This window comes from Capsicum annuum, chromosome 8 (genome assembly GCF_002878395.1).
Source record: "Capsicum annuum cultivar UCD-10X-F1 chromosome 8, UCD10Xv1.1, whole genome shotgun sequence".
Taxonomy (NCBI): domain Eukaryota; kingdom Viridiplantae; phylum Streptophyta; class Magnoliopsida; order Solanales; family Solanaceae; genus Capsicum; species Capsicum annuum.
The window spans coordinates 97,070,840-97,080,297 of record NC_061118.1 but is presented as its reverse complement, the minus strand read 5'-3'; positions in this window follow the sequence as shown (position 1 = coordinate 97,080,297).

Sequence of the window (9,458 nt, the reverse complement as noted above, 5' to 3'; positions counted from 1 at the left end):
AATTGTGAGGCCATCGCCCACAAAAGTTGGGATTAAGTCCCCCGCATTCTTGGAATGCATACATGGGGATATTTGTGGACCCATTCACCCATCTAGTTGGTCATTTAGATACTTTATGGTCCTAATAGATGCTTCTTCTAGATGGTCTCATGTGCGCCTTTTGTCATCTCGCAACTTAGCATTTGCAAAATTATTGGCACAAATAATACGATTATGGGTATAATTTCCTGATAATCAAATTAAGTATATTCGCCTTGATAATGCTTCAGAATTTTCATCCCAAGCATTTAATGACTATTTCTGATTGATTAGGGTAAGAGTGGAACATACTGTACCCTATGTTCACACTCAAAATGGCCCTGCTGAGTTATTAATTAAACGTCTGCAGTTGATAGAAATACCATTGCTTATGAAATCTAAGTTGCCCACTTTTGTTTGGGGTCATGCAATTTTGCATGTTGCAATACTTGTTCGTCTTAGACTGACAAATTATCATAAATTTTCTCCGTTGTAATTGGTTTTGGGTCAAGAGCCACATATATCTCATTTGAGAATTTTTGGGTGCGGTGTATGTGTTTCTATAGTACCACCAAACCGCACCAAGATGGGCCCCCAAAGAAGATTAGGAATTTATGTTTGGTTTGAATCACCCTCCATTATTCTCTATCTTGAACCATTAATGGGAGACATATTCACTGCTCGATTTGTAGATTGTCGATTTGATGTGATAGCTTTTCCAAAATTAGGAGGAGAAGATAGTGACATCAAAAAAAAATTGTGGAAAAATCCATCACTATCTCATCTTGATCCACGTGCTTCTATTTGTGAGCAAGAAGTACAAAAGATTATTCTTCTACAGAGAATTGTAAATCAAATACCAAACGCATTTATAGATTTAAAAAAAATCACTAAATCATATATTCCTGCAGAGAATGTCCCAATTCGAATTGATGTCTGTAAAGGACCATCCACTAGTGTCATAGATAATGAATCTAAAGCACGCTTGAAGCGTGGCAGACCATTAGGTTCTAAGGATCACAATCCTAGAAAAAAGAAAAATAAATGGTCAAGATGACACCATGAAAGATCCTTATATGGAAGCTAAAGATTTTAGTAATGTTGATATTGAAGGAACCAATAAGCCTGATACTCAAGAAAATGAGGAACTATCCATAAATTCAAGTGATGTTGAAACTAATTTGAATCAATCCGAAATAGTAGTGGATCATGTCTTTGCATACAATATTGCAAGAAAAATCATGCAAGATAGCGAGGATCTTGAACCTCGGTCTGTCACAGAATGTTGACAAAGAAATGACTGGCCAAAATAGCAAGAAGCAATTCAATCTGAATTGAATTCATCTGCCAAAAGTGAATTTTTCGGACCTATAACTCAAACACCTAATGGTGTTAAGCCTGTTGGCTATAAATGGATTTTTGTGCAAAAAAGAAATAAGAAAAATGAAATACAAAGGTATAAAGCACGCCTTATTGCAAAAAGATTTTCACAACGGCCTGGTGTCGATTATGATAAGACATATTCGCCAGTTATGGGTGCAATAATATTGCATTATCTTATTAGTTTCACTGTCCATGAGAGACTTGAAATGCATTACATAGATGTGGTAAAAACCTATCTATATGGATCACTTGATAATGAGATATACATAAAAATTTCTGAAGGATTTAAAATGCCAAAGTCATATAGTTTAAAGCCTTAGGAAATGTATTCCATTAGATTGCAAAGATCATTGTATGGTTTGAAGCAATCTGGACACATGTGGTATAACCGTCTTAGTGAATATTTATCTAAAGAAGGTTATACAAATGATGAAATTTGCCCATGTGTTTTAATAAAGAAAACAACGTCGGAGTCTGTTATACTTGTTATCTATGTTGATGACATAAACCTTATTAGAATGCCAATAGAACTTCAAAAATCAATTTATTACCTAAAGAAAGAATTTGAGATGAAAGATCTTGGAAAGACAAAGTTATGCCTTGGTTTGCAAATTGAGCATTTGACAAATGGTATCTTTGTCCATCAATCTACATACATAGAAAAGGTATTGAAACAATTCTATATGTATGGTGCATATCCATTAAGTACTTTGATGGTTGTTCGATCACTTGATGTGAATAAGGATCTATTACAACCTCAACAAAAGAATGAGGAACTCCTTGGTCCTGAAATACCATATCTTAGTGCAAATGGTGCACTAATGTATCTTGCAAATACTACAGGGCCTAATATTACCTTTTCATTAAATTTGTTATCAAGGTATAGTTCTGCTCCTACTAGAAGACATTGGAATGGGATCAAACACATATTACGGTATGTAAAAGAGACTACCAATATGGGCTTATTTTATTCTAAAGATTGCAGTTCTGATCTTGTTGGTTATGCTGATGCTGGGTAATTATCTGACCCACATAAAGCTCGATCTCAAATAGGCTATGTATTTATATATGGGGGTACTACCATATCTTGGAGATCAATAAATCAGTCTATCATAGCCACTTCACCGAATCACGCTGAGATTATAGCTATTCATGAAGCAAGTCGAGAGTGTGTGTGGTTAAGGTTCATAATACATCTTATTCGAGAAAAATGTGGCTTGAAATATGATAAAGTACCCAGATTTTATATGAAGATAATGCAGCATGCATAGCACAACTGAAAGGTGGATCCATAAAAGGAGATAGAACGAAGAATATTTTGCCAAAACTCTTCTATACACATGAACTCCAAAAGAATGGTGATATTAACATAAAACAGATTCGTTCAAGTGACAATGTGGCTGATTTATTCACCAAGTCTCTTCCAACTACAAATTTTAAGAAGATGGTACACAAGATCGGAATGCAAAGGTTCAAGGAAGTTCTTATTAGGAGGAGCTAATACGCGTTGTACTCTTTTTCCCTTATGAGATTTACTCCCACTGGGTTTTCCTTGTAAGATTTTTAATGAGGCAGCCTATATACGTATTGTTAGACATTCAAGGGAGAGTGTTATGATATATATCAATTATGGTGAATGTCTATCAAGATCTATTTGATGTCTATCAGGATTTGATATATTTGTCTTTTAGTGTGAAACTAGAGGCAAAATTCCCCCTATAAATAGAAGGGCTTCCTTAATTGTAAATCATCCCTCAAGAGAAGAAATAAGAATCACTCTTTCTATTCTCTCTACTCTTCTTCTTGTTCTTTATTGTTTTATGACATTTATTAATTTTTAAAGTTTTAATATGAATTACTTGGTGGCATAAATTTACTTAGTGTTTAAGGTACACGCTTTAAGAAATGTTTTATAAAAAAATTGGTACTTTGAATTTATTATTAGTTATGAAAGTAATATTATCTTATTTTATAATATTGAAATTATCGAGGTACAATATTTTACAAAAGTTATTTTGCTTGACATGAAATATTTAAAAGTATGGGAGTATCTTGCAGAGTTGTGCTACTTGATTTTAAGAAGCAAATGAACAATATAATAATGTTGGTTGTATGTTTATGCTAATAAAAGTATTGCAAATAAAATTTATCTATTGGTAGTGATGTGATTGATTTTGTGAACAACGTTATAGTAAAGGAGAAGATTAGAAGATTAGAAATATATTGGTGAAAATTATTTATATACTCATTTTGTTGATGAAGTGTTATGATGAATTAATTTTTGGTTGTACTAGAGAGTACAATTATGCTAAGTGGATCAAGAAATTCATATGTGATCACGTGTTTACTTTTGGTAGGGTGTTATATATGAAATTAGCTAAATAGACCATTATCTAAGTCTGTGGTTTGGAGTTGACTGATAATTATTGGGTCATGGGTCTTTTCCCTTCCTATGTGGATAAATAAAGCTCAATTTGGACCAACCCACTTTTTTCCATAGGCCCATGACTATGGGCATATATAGATCTTTTTTAGGTCTTATTCATCATTACAGAAAGAGGTTTTAGCAGCCAAAAGAGAGAAAAAATAGTGCAGATTTTCGCCCCCCAAATTTCAGCCACAGCTAGTAACTTCAAATTGCGATTTCCGATTCGTTTCTTGTCCGATTGAACTGATTTTTGAACAGTTTATTCCTCTCATCTCACTCTTTGATTAAAAACTGATGGGGTGGATTTGGTGGCCTGTAGCTCCTGTTCTTCATTCCCGAAAAGTAGTTGTATTTTGGTGCTTTCGCTTCTTTATTTCTCTAGTGTTTGGTGTTGTGGTTTATGTATTGTTGCTTGTTGTTTGGCACTTTTTTGGTGACTATTTTGGAGAATAATATTGTAAATCTTGGTGATTGTAGTGGAGGTTTTAGCCCGTGGTTTTTCACTCTTCACATTGAAGGGTTTTCCACGTAAATTTGGTGTCTCATGTGATTGCATTTATTCTTATCTTGTCGTATTAGTGTGGTTATATATTTGATGCCTATTATTATTATTTACGTGTATTTTCTTGTCTCCTCTTGGTTCAAATTGAAAGGGAAAGTTCAGACTTGGGTATTCTTTCGCTACTACCCTGTCAGGCATTTTGATTATACCCTTGCCCACCTTTACCAATAAAGTGGTATCAGATCATAGGTTATTATTGATTATCGATTTGAATTATGAAGGCAAATTTGAGAAAGATGGTGTATTTGAATGGTAGTAACTATCATATTGGAAAGGCAAGATGAAAGGTTTTCTCTTTGTCAAGAAAATGCATTTACCTGTGTTCACGTCTACTAAACCTCAATCAATGATGGATGAGGATTGAGAATTTGAGCACTTATAGGTTTGTGGCTATATTACATAATGGTTTGAAGATAATGTTAGAAACCATATTGTGAAGGTTGGCAATAACAATTATTCCTGCTTAAGCAATTAATGAAATCAGGTATAAAAAGGGCAGTCCTATTTTTGATCATATAAATGATTTTCAAGGTGTCCTTGACCATATGTCCAGAATGGGTGTAAAGTTTGATGAAGAAATTCAGGGACTTTGGCTTATTAATACTCTGCGTGACTCTTGGGAAACTCTTTGAGTTTCTTTGACTAATTCTATTCTCGATGGTATTATGACTAAGGAATATGTTAAGAGTGGTGTCTTGAGTAAAGAGATGAGAAGAAGATCTCAGGCCTTATCTTCTTTATCTTCACACTCTGATATTTTGGTTATTGAAGAAAGGGGGAGAAATAAGTCTAGAGGTTCGAATGATAGAGATAAAAGTAGAAGCAAGTCGAGGTACAAATTGAAGAATGTTACATGTGACTATTGCAACAAAAAGGGGCATATCATGAAATATTGTTACAAGCATAAGAGAGATATGAGACGGCAAAAGAACAAAGGCGATAATGAAAATTGTGTTGTTGTTGTTGCTAATGATGATCTTCTTGCTGCTTGTGGTGAGAATTCCATTAATCTTGTTCTTGATGAGTGTAGCTGGTTTGTGGATTCTAGTGCTACTTCTCATGTTACGCCAAAAAAGAAATTATTTTCTTCTTATACTTCAGGTAATTTTGGGATGTTGAAAATGGGAAACAATGATGAAGTTAAAGTACTTAGCATTGGCACTATTTATTTGGAAAGTAATAATGGTTCCAAACTAGTTCTCAATAATGTCAAGCATGCTTCAAATGTTCACTAGAATTTGATTTCTATAGGAAACCTTGATGATGAGGGTTATGCTAACACCCTTGGTGCTAGCCAGTGAAAGCTTACTAGAGGTTCGATGATTGTAGCTCGAGGTGACAAGTTGTCTAACTTGTACGTATTTCAGGGCTCTACTTATAGAGGCTAGATAAATTTGGTAGAGAATGATACTTCATCAGAGTTGTGGCGTAGAAGGTTGAGTCATATAGGTCAGAAGGGGATTGATAGTTTGGCTAAGAAAAATTTACTTTCTGGAGTGAAACAAGCAAAGTTGAAGAAGTGTGCTCATTGCTTAGCCGGTAAACAGAAAAAAGTTTCTTTTTAGAGTCATTTGCCTTTAAGAAAACTTGATTTGCTGGAGTTGGTGCATTCTGATTTGTATGATCCTTTTAAAGTAAGCTTTCATAGTGGTGCACTTTACTTTATGACTTTTATTGATGATCATTCTCAAAAACTCTGGGTATTTACTTTAAAGTCCAAGGATTAAGTACTTGGTTTGTTTAAAGATTTTTAGGCCTTGGTTGAGAGACAGATAGGGAAGAAATTAAAATGCATTCGCTTAGATAATGGTGGTAAGTATATTGGTCTTTTTGATAGATATTGCAAAGAGCAGGGTATTCGGCATCAAAAAAATCCTCTACAAACTCCTCAATTGAATGGTTTAGCAGAGAGGATAAAAAAACTCTAGTTGAGAGGGTTAGATGTATGATTTCAGATACTAAGTTGTCAGATTCCTTTTGGGCAGAAGCACTTAATACTGTTGCTTATGTTATCAATTTATCTTCTACTGTTGCTTTGGATGGTGATGTCCCTAACAGAGTTTGATCTGGTAAGAATGTTTCTTATGATCATCTTAGATTCTTTGGGTGTAAAGACTTTGTGCATGTTCCTAAGAATGAAAGTCAATTGGATGTTAAAACTAGACAGTGTATCTTCCTTGGTTTTTATCAAGATGAATTTAGCTATCATTTTTATGATCCAGTTGAGAAAAAACTTGTTAGAAGCCGTGATGTTATGTTCTTTGAAGACAAAACAATTAAAGATTTTGATAAAGCTGGGAAGGTTGATTCTTAGAGTAGTGAGAGTCTATTTGATGTTTATCCAGTTTCTTTAACTACTGCTCCTGAAAAAAATCTTCATGATGATAAAAATCAAGTTGATAATGAAGATGATGATCATGTTCAGAATGACCAGCAAGATGTTGTTGATGCTCCAGTGCAAGTTGATATGGTTGATCAGCAACCAATTGTTGATGCTCCATAGAGTCTCTCAGATGATCTACTAGAGAGAGAATACCTTCATTTTGTTATTCTCCCAGTGAGTATGTACTCTTGACAGGTAGGGGAGAACCTGAAAGTCTTAATGAGGCCATGAAAAGTAAAGAGAAATAAGAGTGGTTTGATGCTATGAAAGATGAGATTAAATCTTTGCATGATAATCATACCTTTGATTTGATTAAGCTACCTAAAGACAGAAAAGCTTTGAAAATAGGTGGGTTTTTCGGGTGAAGCATGAAGATGGTAACCCAATTCTATGGTACAAGTCTAGATTGGTTGTGAAGGGATTTAACCAAAAAAAGGGAGTTGATTTGGATGAGATATTCTCTCCAGTTGTGAAGATGTCATTTATTCGTGTTATTCTAGGCTTAGCTGTAAGTCTAGATTTAGAGGTTGAGCAAATGGATGTTAAAACTTCTTTTCTCCATGGTGGCTTAGATAAAGAAATTTATATGGAGTAGCCCAAAGGTTTTGAAGTAAAGGGAAAAAATAATTATGTTTGCATATTGAATAAGAGCTTGTATGGTTTAAAACAAGCTCCTAGGCAGTGGTACAGGAAGTTTGGTTCCTTTATGAGTCGGCAAGGTTTCAAGAAGACTACTTAGACCATTGTTTTTTTGTGCAAAAATTCTCTGATGGTGACTTTATTATTGTGTTACTTTATGTTAATGGCATGCTTATTATTGGTCGTAATGCTTGCAGGATTCAAAAGTTGAAGCAAGAGTTAAGTAAGTCTTATTCTATGAAAGACTTAGGAGCAGCAAGACAGATTTTTGGCATGCAGATTATCCATGATAGAAATTCCAAGAAGTTGTGGTTATCACAAGAGAAGTACATTCATAAAGTAATTTGAAGGTTCAACATGGATAATGCTAAGGTTTTCAGTACACCTTTAGCTATGCACTTCAAATTGAGCATGAAACAGTATCCTTCCAGTGATGATGAGAAGGAAGATATGAAGAAAGTTCCTTATGCTTCAGCTGTTGGTAGCTTGATGTATGCAATGGTTTATACAAAACTGGATATTTCTCATGTTGTTGTTGTTATTAGCCATTTTCTTTCTAATCTGGGAAGAGAATATTGGAATGTTGTGAAGTGGATTATGAGATATGTTTGTGGCACTTATAGTCTAAGTTTGTGTTTTGGACAGGGAAGCACATTCTTTGTTGTTATACTAATTCAGATATGGCTGGTGATGTTGATACTTATAAGTCTACTTTTGGGTATTTGGTTACTTTTGCAGGGGGAGTTGTGTCGTGGTAATCCATGTTGAAAAAATGTGTTGCTCTTTCTACTACAGAAGCTGAGCTTATTGATGTCGTTGAATCTTGTAAAGAATTGCTTTGGATGAAGAGATTCTTGGAGAAACTTGGGGTTACTCAAGAGAGTTATGTGCTTTATTGTGACAGTCAAAGTGCTATACATCTTGACAAGAATTATACATTTCATGGTCGGCCTAAACACATTGATGTGAGATACCACTGGATTCGAGATGTGTTGGATTATAAGTTGCTTGAACTTGAGAAGGTTCATACGGATGATAATGGTTCCGACATGATGACTAAATCTTTGCCAAGAGGGAAGTTTGAAGATTTGTTTCATGATCGCCGGGATGGCGGTATCCTTCGCGTAGTCGGGAGGGGGAGAATTGTTGGGTCATGGGTTTTTTCCCTTTCTATGTGGATAAATAAAGCCCAATTTGGACCAAACTACTTTTTCCCATAGGCCCATTACTATGTGGCATATATAGATATTTTTTAGGTCTTATTCATCATCACAAAAAGAGTTTTTAGCAACCAAAAGAGAAAAATAGTGCAGATTTTCGCACTCCAAATTTAAGCCATAGCTGGCAACTTCAAATTACAATTCCCACTTCGTTTCTTGTCCGATTGAGATGATTTTTGGACATCTTGTTCTTTTTATCTCAATATTTGAGTAGGGACTAATGGTGGTGTATTTGGTGACCTGTAGCTCCTGTTATTAATTCCCAAACAATAGCTGCATTTTGGTGTTTTTGCTTCTTTATTTCTCTAGTGTTTGGTGTTGTGGTTTATGTATTGTTGCTTGTTGTTTGGGACTTATTTGGTGGCCATTTTTGATAAAAATATTGTAACTTTTGGTAATTATAGTGGAGGTTTTGGCTCGTGGTTTTTCACTCTTCACATTGAAGAATTTTCCACGTAAATTTGGTATCTCGTGTGATTGCCTTTATTCTTATCTTGTCGTATTTGTGCGGCTATATATTTGCTGCCTATCATCATTATTTTCTTGGGTTTGCTTGTCTTCTCTTAGTTCAAATTGAAAGTGAAAGTTTAGACTTGGATATTCTTCTGCTACTACCCTGTCGGGAATTTTGATTGTGCCCTTGCCTGTCTTTTCCAACAATAATGAGACTAATATAATTCTTAGCAAGTATTTATGTTGAAATAATATCAATGAACTATGGTTTCCAAGCAGCATTAGTTGTAGTAAAAAATAAATTTTTTAATGGCAAAGCAGATATATGTGTTTGAGATATAAAGCAAACAGTTGTTAAGAGATGAAATTATA